We start from the raw sequence: 11,043 nt of genomic DNA on the forward strand, positions 1-11,043 counted from the left end.
TTACACGCAAGCAAGTACCCCAGTGGGTGGTGTTTTGGAGAGCCACCTTAGAATTCTGCCCACCAGGCCATTCCAACGAGCAGCCAAAGTAATTGTTCTGGGGTTGAAATTAAGCAAACAAAATTAAAGCTCCTACATAACATATACAAGTGATTCTTCATTGACTTAAATATCAAGTCAAAATTGTGTAACATGTAAAGACACTTCATCTTCTATATATATTTACATATATACATCTGAAGCCTGTTTTTGTCCACTCTCTCTCTCTGCTTCTAATCTTTGTACCTGTTGGAATCCTTGTACTGGGGTATATAAATCTTAAAGTATCTTTGTTCAGAGCATAATCTACTCACACATTTTACCTATAAAATGTTCAACTTGCACATCATCCATTTAAAAATACCTTTCTAATTACTAGTTTTAAAAACCTTATCATAGGCATTTTTAATATACTTTGGATCCAGTAATTTTGAAATTATGTGTGTGTATCATATGGAGATACAGATCTATATGTTATCCATACCATAGTTTAACATATGTATATATACATATAACATACATATGTATATGTCTATAAACTATCCATAGTTATAGGGCTTGCCTGGTGGCTCAGTTATAAAGAATCTGCCTGCCAATGTAGAGACACACGTTTTCAATCCTTGTGTCAGGAAGATCCCCAGGAAAAAAAAAAATAGCAACCCATTCCAGTATTCTTGCTTAGGAAATCCCATGGAGAGAGAAACCTGGTAGACTATGGTACATGGGGTCCCAAAAGAATCTGACATGACTTAGCGACTAAACAACAGCAAAATCCATAGTTGTATATTTATATACTTATAAATATATAGCCATATCCACATGTACATTTAACTTTGTGGTTCAAAGTACAACTTAAGACAGTGAAGATATTCTCTTCACTGTAATACATCTAGAATTGATTTTTATTCTTTAAGGTCAAAGTCGACGCTCACTTTTCTTCCATATAGATATGCAATTATTCTGGCATCATGTATTGAAAACGTGTCTCCTGTTTTATGGAAGTAATAATTTTGTAGTAAACCACATAGTCAAATATGTAGGAATATTTTGTAGACTCTATTTTTTCCTTCCTTGTTTTATCTCTTCTTGAACCAATACCACAATTTTAAAATTTAATGTTGTGGTAGTGTTAGCCACCCAGTTGTGTCTGACTCTTTGTGATCTCAAGGACTGGAGTCCATCAGGCTCCTCTGTCCTTGGAATTCTCAAAGCAAAAATACTGGAGTGGGTTGCCGTTCCCTTCTGTGGGGGATCTCCCTGACCCAGGGATCAAACCCGGTTCTCCCTCTTTTCAGACAGATTCTTGATTGTTTGAGCCACCAGGGGAAGCCCCAAACTGACTATAACTCATAAATAAATGTTTATAGCTTGTAGTTAAAAAGTCTTTTAACTTTGATCGCTGTATTCAGTAGTATTTTTCTCATTATTGTCTGTATATATTTTCGTGTAAGTTTTACAGCCCATTTTATTCTATTTAACAAGGTTGGAATTCCTATTGAAATTTCACTGAATGCATAGATGAATTTAGTGAAAAATGTCAAACACTTTGCTTACGTAGCTTGTTTCAATTATTTTTTCCTATATCCATTCTAGTTTGTTGTTTTATGCTGTCTTAAAATGTGTCATAAGAAAAAACACCAAATAAAATTGGACAAGTGTTTTGAGCAGTTAATTCATGAATGTAAGTATAAAATTGGCCAATATAGAAATGAAAGTATGTTCAGCATTATTATTACAGGCATAAATCATTTATTGCACCTCACAGATATCATGGTTTATTACAAATTGACTATTTGTAGCAACCTTATGTCAGCAAGTTTTTCTATTAGCATTTTTTTCAACAGCAATTTTTTTTTACTTTGTGCCTGTCATATTTTAGCAATTCTTGCAATACTTCAAACTTTTTCGTTCTTATATTTGCTATGGTGATCTGTGATCATTGATCAGTGATGTTTTCACTATGATTTGCTGAAGTTTCAGATGATGGTTAGCATTTTATAGCAATAAAGCATTTTTAAATTAAGGTTTGTACCTTGTTTCTTAGACACAGTGCTACTGCACACTATAGACTATAAGACTATAGTGCAGTGTAAACACAACTTTTATATACTCAACCACAATTTCATATGACTCACTTTATTGCAATATTTGCATTACTAAGGTGATCTGGAGCTGAATCCACAATGTCTCCAAGGTATACCTGTATCAGGTAAATTCCTGTTAAAGCTCTGGTTGAGATTCCACTACACAACCACAGGAATGGCTGAAGTGAAGGAGAACAAACAGACTGAAAATACCTTTGCAATACAGTTTTGGATTTTTTGTTGTTTGTTTTTCTATTTTGAGCCAGTCTTGAGGCTCTCAGTAGAGGCTGATCAGTTCTATTTCTTGAGCAGCTGATTAAGTCCCAAACCCCCAACCACTTCCCATATGGGGCTTTCACACCCTGGGCCACCATATAGTAATCACCACAGGGTCAGGCATTTCCAAGGATAACACCCATGCCCTACAGCTTGCTGAAGTTATTCAAATTAGCCAGCCCTAAACCTGTTGATTTTCCCTCCCTCTCCCCTTCCCACAGAAACCAGAGTACAAAACATGCGCCAATGGGCCCCTCTCTTTTTCTCTGCTTGGTGATTAATCCCAATACCTCCCCTGAGCTCCTGTGGGGGGAATTACATTCATAATACTCTGTGAGGGTGGTTAAACTGTAAATGTCTCTGTTTTACCTTATATAATAAGGAAATACTAAATATTTTTAGAACTTTAGGTTTTTGTACTATGCATTTTTCATTCACTTATTTTTAGTTAATGTAAAACCATGTAATGTAATGTAATGTAAAAATAATGAATTTAATTTAGAGATTAGAGCTTTTTTAAAAAGCTAAACAATAGGATTTAAGTGATGATTTTATCTCATAATTAGTGCTTAAAATATATAAATTATTCAATGAATTGCCAGAGGCATATTTTTTATCAAATAAAACATATTTCCTCATAAAATTGCTAGTGGATAGGGAGTGTCAGAGGACCCTTCCTTGTGGACCTTGGTTCTTGGTAAGGAGACAGAGAAGAATCTGAGATCTTACCAGTGGCAAAAACAAATTTACTGTAGCAAGAACAGAAAGACCAACTCAAAAAGATGAGCCAAGCCAAGAGAGGCACCGGCACTAGCATGATACGGGACAGGGGTTTTTCAAGACAGGGCTTCTGTGTATTTATCTAAGTGGGCGTGGGCTGACAGTTTTGATTGACAGTGCAAATTACATAACAATAGGCTCTTTGCACATGTTTTTCCCATAACTGAGTCTGTTATAATCAGATGTGTGTATATATGAAATATTTATGAACCCTTAATAGGTGCTCAGCTGTCTAAGGTCACATGAGGACACAGCTGTGCACCAAGGATGCAAGTGCCAAAGTTGGAGAAGTCCCTGTGGTTACTGTGCATCCACTTTTCACATAGGGCACATGGACTTGGAAAAGTCTGTGTGGTTATTTTGTAGCATATCAATGAGCTCCCCTGGGCTGCATTGGACTTGTCTGGGGTGGGGATTAGAGATCAGGTTGAATATTTTTTGGCTAGGCCACTCTTCCTTGCTCATGTCTAACATCCTACCTTATGAAATGCAAAATTTAGCATTGTCATCATTGTCAGTGTTCCTGGCTTTCTTAATTTCAACAGCAAAGTAACATTGCTGAGGTGCCAAAGCTGGTGCATCTTGAAAGTTAGCAGAGATGGGAGGTGCTCTAAGTGTCTTGAAAAGTGAAAGTGAAGTCACTCAGTCATGTCCCCATGGACTGTAGCCTACCAGGCTCCTCAGTCCATGGACTTTTTCAAGCAAGAGTACTGGAGTGGCTTGCCATTTCCTTCTTCAGGGGATCTTCCCCACCCAGGGATTGAACCTGGGTCTTCTGCATTGCAGGCAGACAGATGCTTTACCATCTGAGCCACCAGGGAAGCCCTAAGTATCTTACATAAACAAACAAATGAAAAAAAAACAGAATCATGTGCTGCTGCTTCACAGAAACTCAGTCTCATGCACAAACCTGGAGGTATTTATGAAAAAGTGCAGTCAAGTTAATTTGACTACCAATATCTTAAAATTTCTATGTATATTTCCTCACTAATGTTCACTCTAAAATAGATTATTCTCATGTTCCCCAAATAGGGCATGAGAGGGCAGTGAATGGGTGACATTTTAAGCCATTTTTTAATGTATATCAATTTATTAGGATAATAATAAAACTATTTCAAGTGCATTTCCTCAGTCGCCAATATAATAGTGATATAGAGAAAGCAGCAATGATTAAGACTCCAACTTTGAAAGCCAACAGCAATACAGGTTATGGTTCCTTTCCTCAGTTTTGGATGAACTAATTCCATTTGGCAGAAAGTGAAGAGGAACTAAAAAGCCTCTTGACGAAAGTGAAAGAGGAAGTTAAAAAGTTGGCTTAAAGCTCAACATTCAGAAAACTAAGATCATGGCATCTGGTTCCATCACTTCATGGGAAATAGATGGGGAAACAGTGGAAGCAGTGTCAGACTATTTTTTGGGGCTCCAAAATCAATGCAGATGGTGATTGCAGCCATGAAATTAAAAGATGCTTACTCCTTGCAAGGAAAGTTATGACCAACCTAGACAGCATATTAGAAAGCAGAGACATTACTTTGCCAACAAAGGTCTGTCTGGTCAAGGCTATGGTTTTTCCAGTGGTCAAGTATGGATGTGAGAGTTGGACTGTGAAGAAAGCTGAGTGTGGAAAAATTGATGCTTTTGAACAGTGGTGTTGGAGAAGACTCTTGAGAGTCCCTTGAACTGCAAGGAGATCCAACCAGTCCATCCTAAAGGAGATCAGTCCTGGGTGTTCACTGGAAGGACTGGTGCTGAAGCTGAAACTCCAATACCTTGGCCACCTCATGCAAAGAGTTGACTCACTGGAAAAGACCCTGATGCTGGGAGGGATTGGGGGCCAGAAGAGAAGGGGACGACAGAGGATGAGATGGCCGGATGGCATCACCGACTCGATGGACATGAGTTTGAGTAAGCTCCTGGAGTTGGTGATGGACAGGGAGGCCTGGCATGCTGCGATTCATGGGGTACAAAGAGTCAGACATGACTGAGCAACTGAACTGAACTGAATAGAATTCCATTTGACCGCACTATTAACGGCTTCCCTGATGGCTCAAATGGTAAAGCGTCTGCCTACAATACAGGACACCCGGGTTCAATCCCTGAGTGGGAAGATCCCCTGGAGAAGGAAGTGGCAACCCACTCCAGTACTCTTGCCTGAAAAATTCCATGGACTGAGGAGCCTGGTAGGCTACAGTCCATGGGGTCGCAAGAAGTCAGAGAGGACTGAGTGATTTCACTTTCACTTTCTATTATTGGTGTCAGCTTTAGAAACTTCATTTTCCTTCATAAAAGTTTAAAAAGAAATCATCATTAGGATATCCACCAATTTAATGTTAGAAAGCTGTTTCATAGATAAGAATTTGCTTGCCACTAAAATATTATCATGTTACTCTGATGTGACTATTTATTTAAACATCTTTTCTTGCTAAGTTAACCATTTTCACCTGTAGTTTAATTCAATTCAGACTTTAGAATTTAGTTACTCCCCCCTCATATTAGTTGACATGTTCATATTAGTTGACATGTTCATATTAGTTGGCAATTCAGTCATTTTAGAGTCTAATCACAATCCTACTTACTCAGTTCCAATTTTATTCACTGTCTCTCACAATCTAGTCACTGTCTTTTTCTAAGTTTATTTTATTTTTTCAATGTTTATTTTGACTCATCTTTGTGACTCAATAGGTGTGATAACTTTCATACCACCAAGGTCATTTTTATGGATATTATTCAAACATTTGCATTAGAAATTCTATTTCTCTTACTGAAAATGTCAAATGGCCCATTGATTCTCAGAATTGACTAAACATGTTCATCTTCAATTTTTTTCCCCTTTATAATTAAGGAAAGAACTAAAAGGTCATGTTGGCAGGCCCATAACAAAAAGAGATCCATGTCAGTCAGCAAATGAGATAAAATTTACTGAAAAGGCTCAGGTGAACATATTGTGGGGAAAAAAAAAAATTCTACTTTGAGTCAGGTAACTTGATCTGTGTTAAAAAATTAAAGACTTACAGTTCTAGTACTGTGCTTTTATAATTTTATATAACTAACTTTCCAATATGGTTTTTCCTCAAGACTCTTTGTAGACAGTGCAAAAATGTTTTTCATCATTAATTCAGTGAATAAATTAAACATATAATTAACTGTAATTTCTTATAAACTGCATCTTAGTTTTTGGCTTCCCCAGTGGTTCAAAAGTAAAGAATCTGCCTGTAATGTAGGAAATGCCAGAGGTGTGGGTTCAATCTTGGGTTGGGAAGATTCCCTGGAGGAGGAAATGGTAACCCACTCCAGTATTCTTGCCTGGAAAATCCCATGGACAGAGGAACCCTGTAGGCTACAGTCCTTGGGGTCACAAAGATTTGGACATGACTGAGCAACTGAGCATGTGTGGATATCTTCATTTATTCATAGAGATTAAATAAAAATTTCCATGAAGATAAATAATAAAATACATAAATTGAAAACATATTTACTTAAATTTTATGCTACATAGGCACTTATTGTTAAGAATACAAAATTTCCATTCTCATTTATATTTTTCATTTACTCACTGAGTATATTATGTATAATTTTCTAATATTCCTTTGTATTCAAGCACAATATATTTCTAAAAAGATATATTTGGACCTATAAATTGTTGTCATTAGATATTCAAACTGTTCATTTTAGTCAACAATTTTAAAAAATTCATACAAATATAATTAAGTATAAGGAAGTAAGAAGACAAAAAAGAACTTTTATGTACATTTAAAATACAGAGCTCCATATAGTCAAAGCTATGGTTTTTCCATTAATCATGTACAGATATGAGAGTTGGAGCATAAGGAAGGCTGAGTGCTGAAGAATTGATGCTTTCAAACTGTAGTGTGGGAGAAGACTCTTGAGAGTCCCTTGGACTGCAAGAAGATAAAACCAGTCAATCCTAAAGGAAATCTACTCTGAATATCCATCAGAAGGATTGATGCTGAAGCTGAAACTCCAATACTTTGGCCACCTGATGAGAAGAGCCGACTCATTAGAAAAGACCCCAATGCTGGGAAAATTTGAAGGTGAAAGGAGAAGAGGGTGACAGGATAAAATGTTTGGATGGCATCACTGACTCAATGGACATAAATCTGAGCAAACTCTGGGATATAGTGAAGGACAGGGAAGCTTGGCGTGTCGCAGTCCATGGGGTCACAAAAAGTAGGACACGACTTAGTGAGCAGCAACAAAATACAGAGCTAAACCCAATTGATGAAAGGGAAACACAACAAAAGATGAAAAAGCCAAAACAAATGTTTGTTTTGATCTCATGAATTTATAAATATTATTGATCCCAACTAAATAATGACTATACTATCATTTTTATGCATATTTGAAAAAAAATTAAGAGCTCACCTCTGAGAAAACATGCATGGTACAGAATGCCAATATGTGCTTTTGTGCTCTTAGTTAAATGTCATAAAATACTGTACAACTCATGGAACTAAAACAATCATCAATGTCATGTGATGTAATCTTTAATTTCATAATGCTATTAGAGAGATTACCTTTTTAAAAGACAAAAGTACTGTAACTGGCAAATGAATGGCAAAATATATGGTAGATTTCAATACCATTTCTAATGTTCGTTAGTGTATAGAAAATAATGTTTTATGTAATATGTCATGTGAGTGTCTACAATCCCAATAGAGAAACTGAAGATCAAACCCAGGTGGTTTAGTTGCTAAGCTGTGAGTCGGGGACTTTTGCAACCCCATTGATGGTAGGCCGCCAGGCTTCTTTGTCCATGGGATTTTCCCAGGCAAGAATACTGGAATGGGTTGCTGTTTCCTTCTCCAGGGTCAATCCCAATTGAGAAACTGTGAATCAAACCCAAACAGATATATAATATAACTGCCTTCTGACTTCAAAGCAGTTCTCTACAGGTTAGTGTGTTAGTCGCTTAGTCGTGTCCGACTCTTTGTGACCCCATGGACTGTAGCCCGCCAGGCTCCTCAGTCCATGGGGTTCTCCAGGCAAGAATACTGGAGCGGATTGCCATGCCCTTCTCCAGGGGATCTTCCTGGTCCAGAGGTTGGACCAAGGTCTCAGGTATTGCAGGCAGATTCTTTACTCTTTGAGCCATGAGGGAAGCACAGAAAAGGGCATGTTGCCTCCCCATCTGGGAATGGAATCCCCATTTCCTGCATGTGACAGGCGGGGATACTCACCACTATACTAATGATGGCCTTCTGACTTCAAAGCATTTCTCTACAGGTTATATTTTGTATATTGTATAGGGAGGGTCAGGAAAGTATGAACTACCTCTGGCCAAGTTGCTAAATTATATGATTTATGAGACAATCCCTAAGACTGTCAGTATGAGGTTCTTTCAAGAACATAGAATTTATTTTAACTGGAACCAATAAAACACACTCTGTTTCTCAAGAGTTCTTCAGAAAAACAGAACCAATATATACCCCCCTGGTATACGTTGGCACTTAAGGCTCAGTGGGGAAAAATCCACCTACCAGCGGAGGAGTCACAAAAATGTGGGTTTGATCTGTGGGTCAGGAAGATCCCCTGAAGGAGGCATTGGCAACCGGCTTGAGTAATCTTGCCTGGAGAATCCATGAACAGAGGAGCCTAGTGGGCTACAAACCATGGGTTCTCAGAATCAAACATGACTGAAGTGACTGAGCCCACACACAGATAAATATAAACATATCTATCTCTAGGAAGCCCACATAGCTCAGTGGTAAAGAATCGCCTGTAATGCAGGAGACACGGGAGACGCAGGTTTGATTCCTGGGTCAGGAAGATCCCTTGGAGAAGGAAATGGCCACCCGCTCCAGTATTCTTGCCTAGGAAATCTTAGGGACAGAGGAGCCTTGCGGGCTACAGTCCATGCAGTCAGAAAGAGTCGGGCGTGACTCAGTGACTGAACATGCCTGCATCTCTTTATCTACAAACTGGAGACCAGGACAGCTAATGGTATAGTTTAGTCTGAGTCAGTCTGAGTCTAAAGAACTGGAAACCAGAGAAGCCTTGGGGATAGGTTCCAGTCGAGCGCAGAACACCGCAATCCCATCTCAGTAGTTGGGAAGAGGAGAAATAAATTTTCCCTTCTTCCACCTTTCATCTGTTCAGGCCCTCAGAAGATTGAGTGAGTCCCACCCACACCAGAAAGGACAATTCACTGAGCCCACCAATTTAAATTCTGATCTCATCCAGAAAAGCTCTCACAGGTATACCTGGAAATATTGTTTAGCTAAATATCTGAGCACCCTGTGACCCAGTCAAACTGAAATACAAAATTAATCATGACATGCACCAAGACATATCTTATGAATAACCTAGTGCATCCTTGGTGACTGACAGGAATTTCTGTCATCCTCTTTGCATTACCTTCATAAAACTCCAGAATACCTCATGTGTGTCTGTTGGGGAACCATCGTATTTGACTGTTTCATATTTTATAATCTGGAATGTTAATTTAGAAATTATCTTTGACATTCATTTATTCTGAACTGTGTTTGAAGTAGTATGTCCAAGTAACATTTTTTTATAGATAATATGGCCTAGATCTATTTCCCAAAATGTGGAATAAGGGAGTGCAGTCTTGGGATAACAGTATATTTGCAAATTACTGAGTAAATGTTATAGTATTTATCACTTTTTTTTGAGTAAGTCTAGAACCAGGTTTAGAATTTTATTATTTTATGGTTATAATTATAATGTTCCCTATTAATACTTCTTAGATAAAAGTTTAAATCCTATTATTTATGCAGAAAACTGGAAATGATCTTCAAAAAATATACTTGGGTGCTACACTTTGAGAAAGACATGAAACAGTTTCTAACGAATCATTACTATACACTTCTGAGAATAGACAGGCTGGTATGTGTGTTTATGGGGCTTCTCTGGTAGCTCTAATTTTAAAGACTCTTCCTGCAGTGCAGAAGATCCAGGTTCAATCTTTGGGTCAGGAAGATCCCTTGGAGCAGGAAACGGCTACCCACTCCAGTATTTGTGCCAGGAGAATCCCAGGGACAGAGGAACCTGGTGGGCTATAGTCCATGGGTCACAAAGAACTAGACATGACCGAGTGACTAAGCATGCACACACGCCTGTGTGTTTACCCTTATAAACTGACAGGGATACAAGGCATGGAATTTTTTCAAGTAATCAAATATTATGGAGGAATACTTGCCTGAAAATTTCATAATGCTTTATACATTTTAAAACTTGCCTATATTTTCTCATTTGTTGGGATAAATTATCCAAGGGCAAATACAGTTTTTGAATTGAAGTTAAAACTATTTTAAGCTGAATTCATTACTTTAGGGAAAGCCACATATTATAAATGCTCAGTTGAAGTATTTTTATGCTATTTGATATACTTATCTTGGTACACAGTATTACAGTATTTCTACACGCAAATATTTTGCCACCTCTCAGAAACTATGTGGTTATTGAGGTTTGCAAGTCATAACATCTCTACTTCATCTATCTAGGTATCTATCTACCTATGTCTTATATATCTATCTATGGTATTTGAATGATTATATTAATGCTATTTATGTAATATGGTTCATATTTAAATGACAAAAGCAGATTTAGAAAACTATTTAAATTTCAGAAGGCTGAGAATATTGTGTGTGCAATTAATATGTTTATTTTTAAAATGCCATAATTAGTCCACTTCAAGGACTGTAAACACAATCATATTTAAAATATTTCATTTGTGCAGATGGGAAATATTTCCATACCAACTTTCTGACTCAGTGGCTCTCAAATATTTGCATGCACCAGTGTCAGCTATAGAGCCTGTTAAAACCCAAATTGCTCAGAAGTTCTGATTTAATGGAACCCAGGAGTTTGTGCTCTTCAGTTT

General features: G+C 37.5%; 1 non-coding gene across 1 annotated transcript; it reads right to left on the bottom strand.

Annotated features, from left to right (window-relative positions):
• Positions 1-3,924: 3,924 nt before the first annotated feature.
• Positions 3,925-4,000, bottom strand: TRNAC-GCA. Its single transcript has one exon. It is a non-coding gene; the product is annotated as a tRNA-Cys (tRNA).
• Between the last annotated feature and the right edge of the window lie 7,043 nt (positions 4,001-11,043).

This window comes from Cervus elaphus, chromosome 31 (genome assembly GCF_910594005.1).
Source record: "Cervus elaphus chromosome 31, mCerEla1.1, whole genome shotgun sequence".
Classification (NCBI taxonomy): Eukaryota; Metazoa; Chordata; class Mammalia; order Artiodactyla; family Cervidae; genus Cervus; species Cervus elaphus.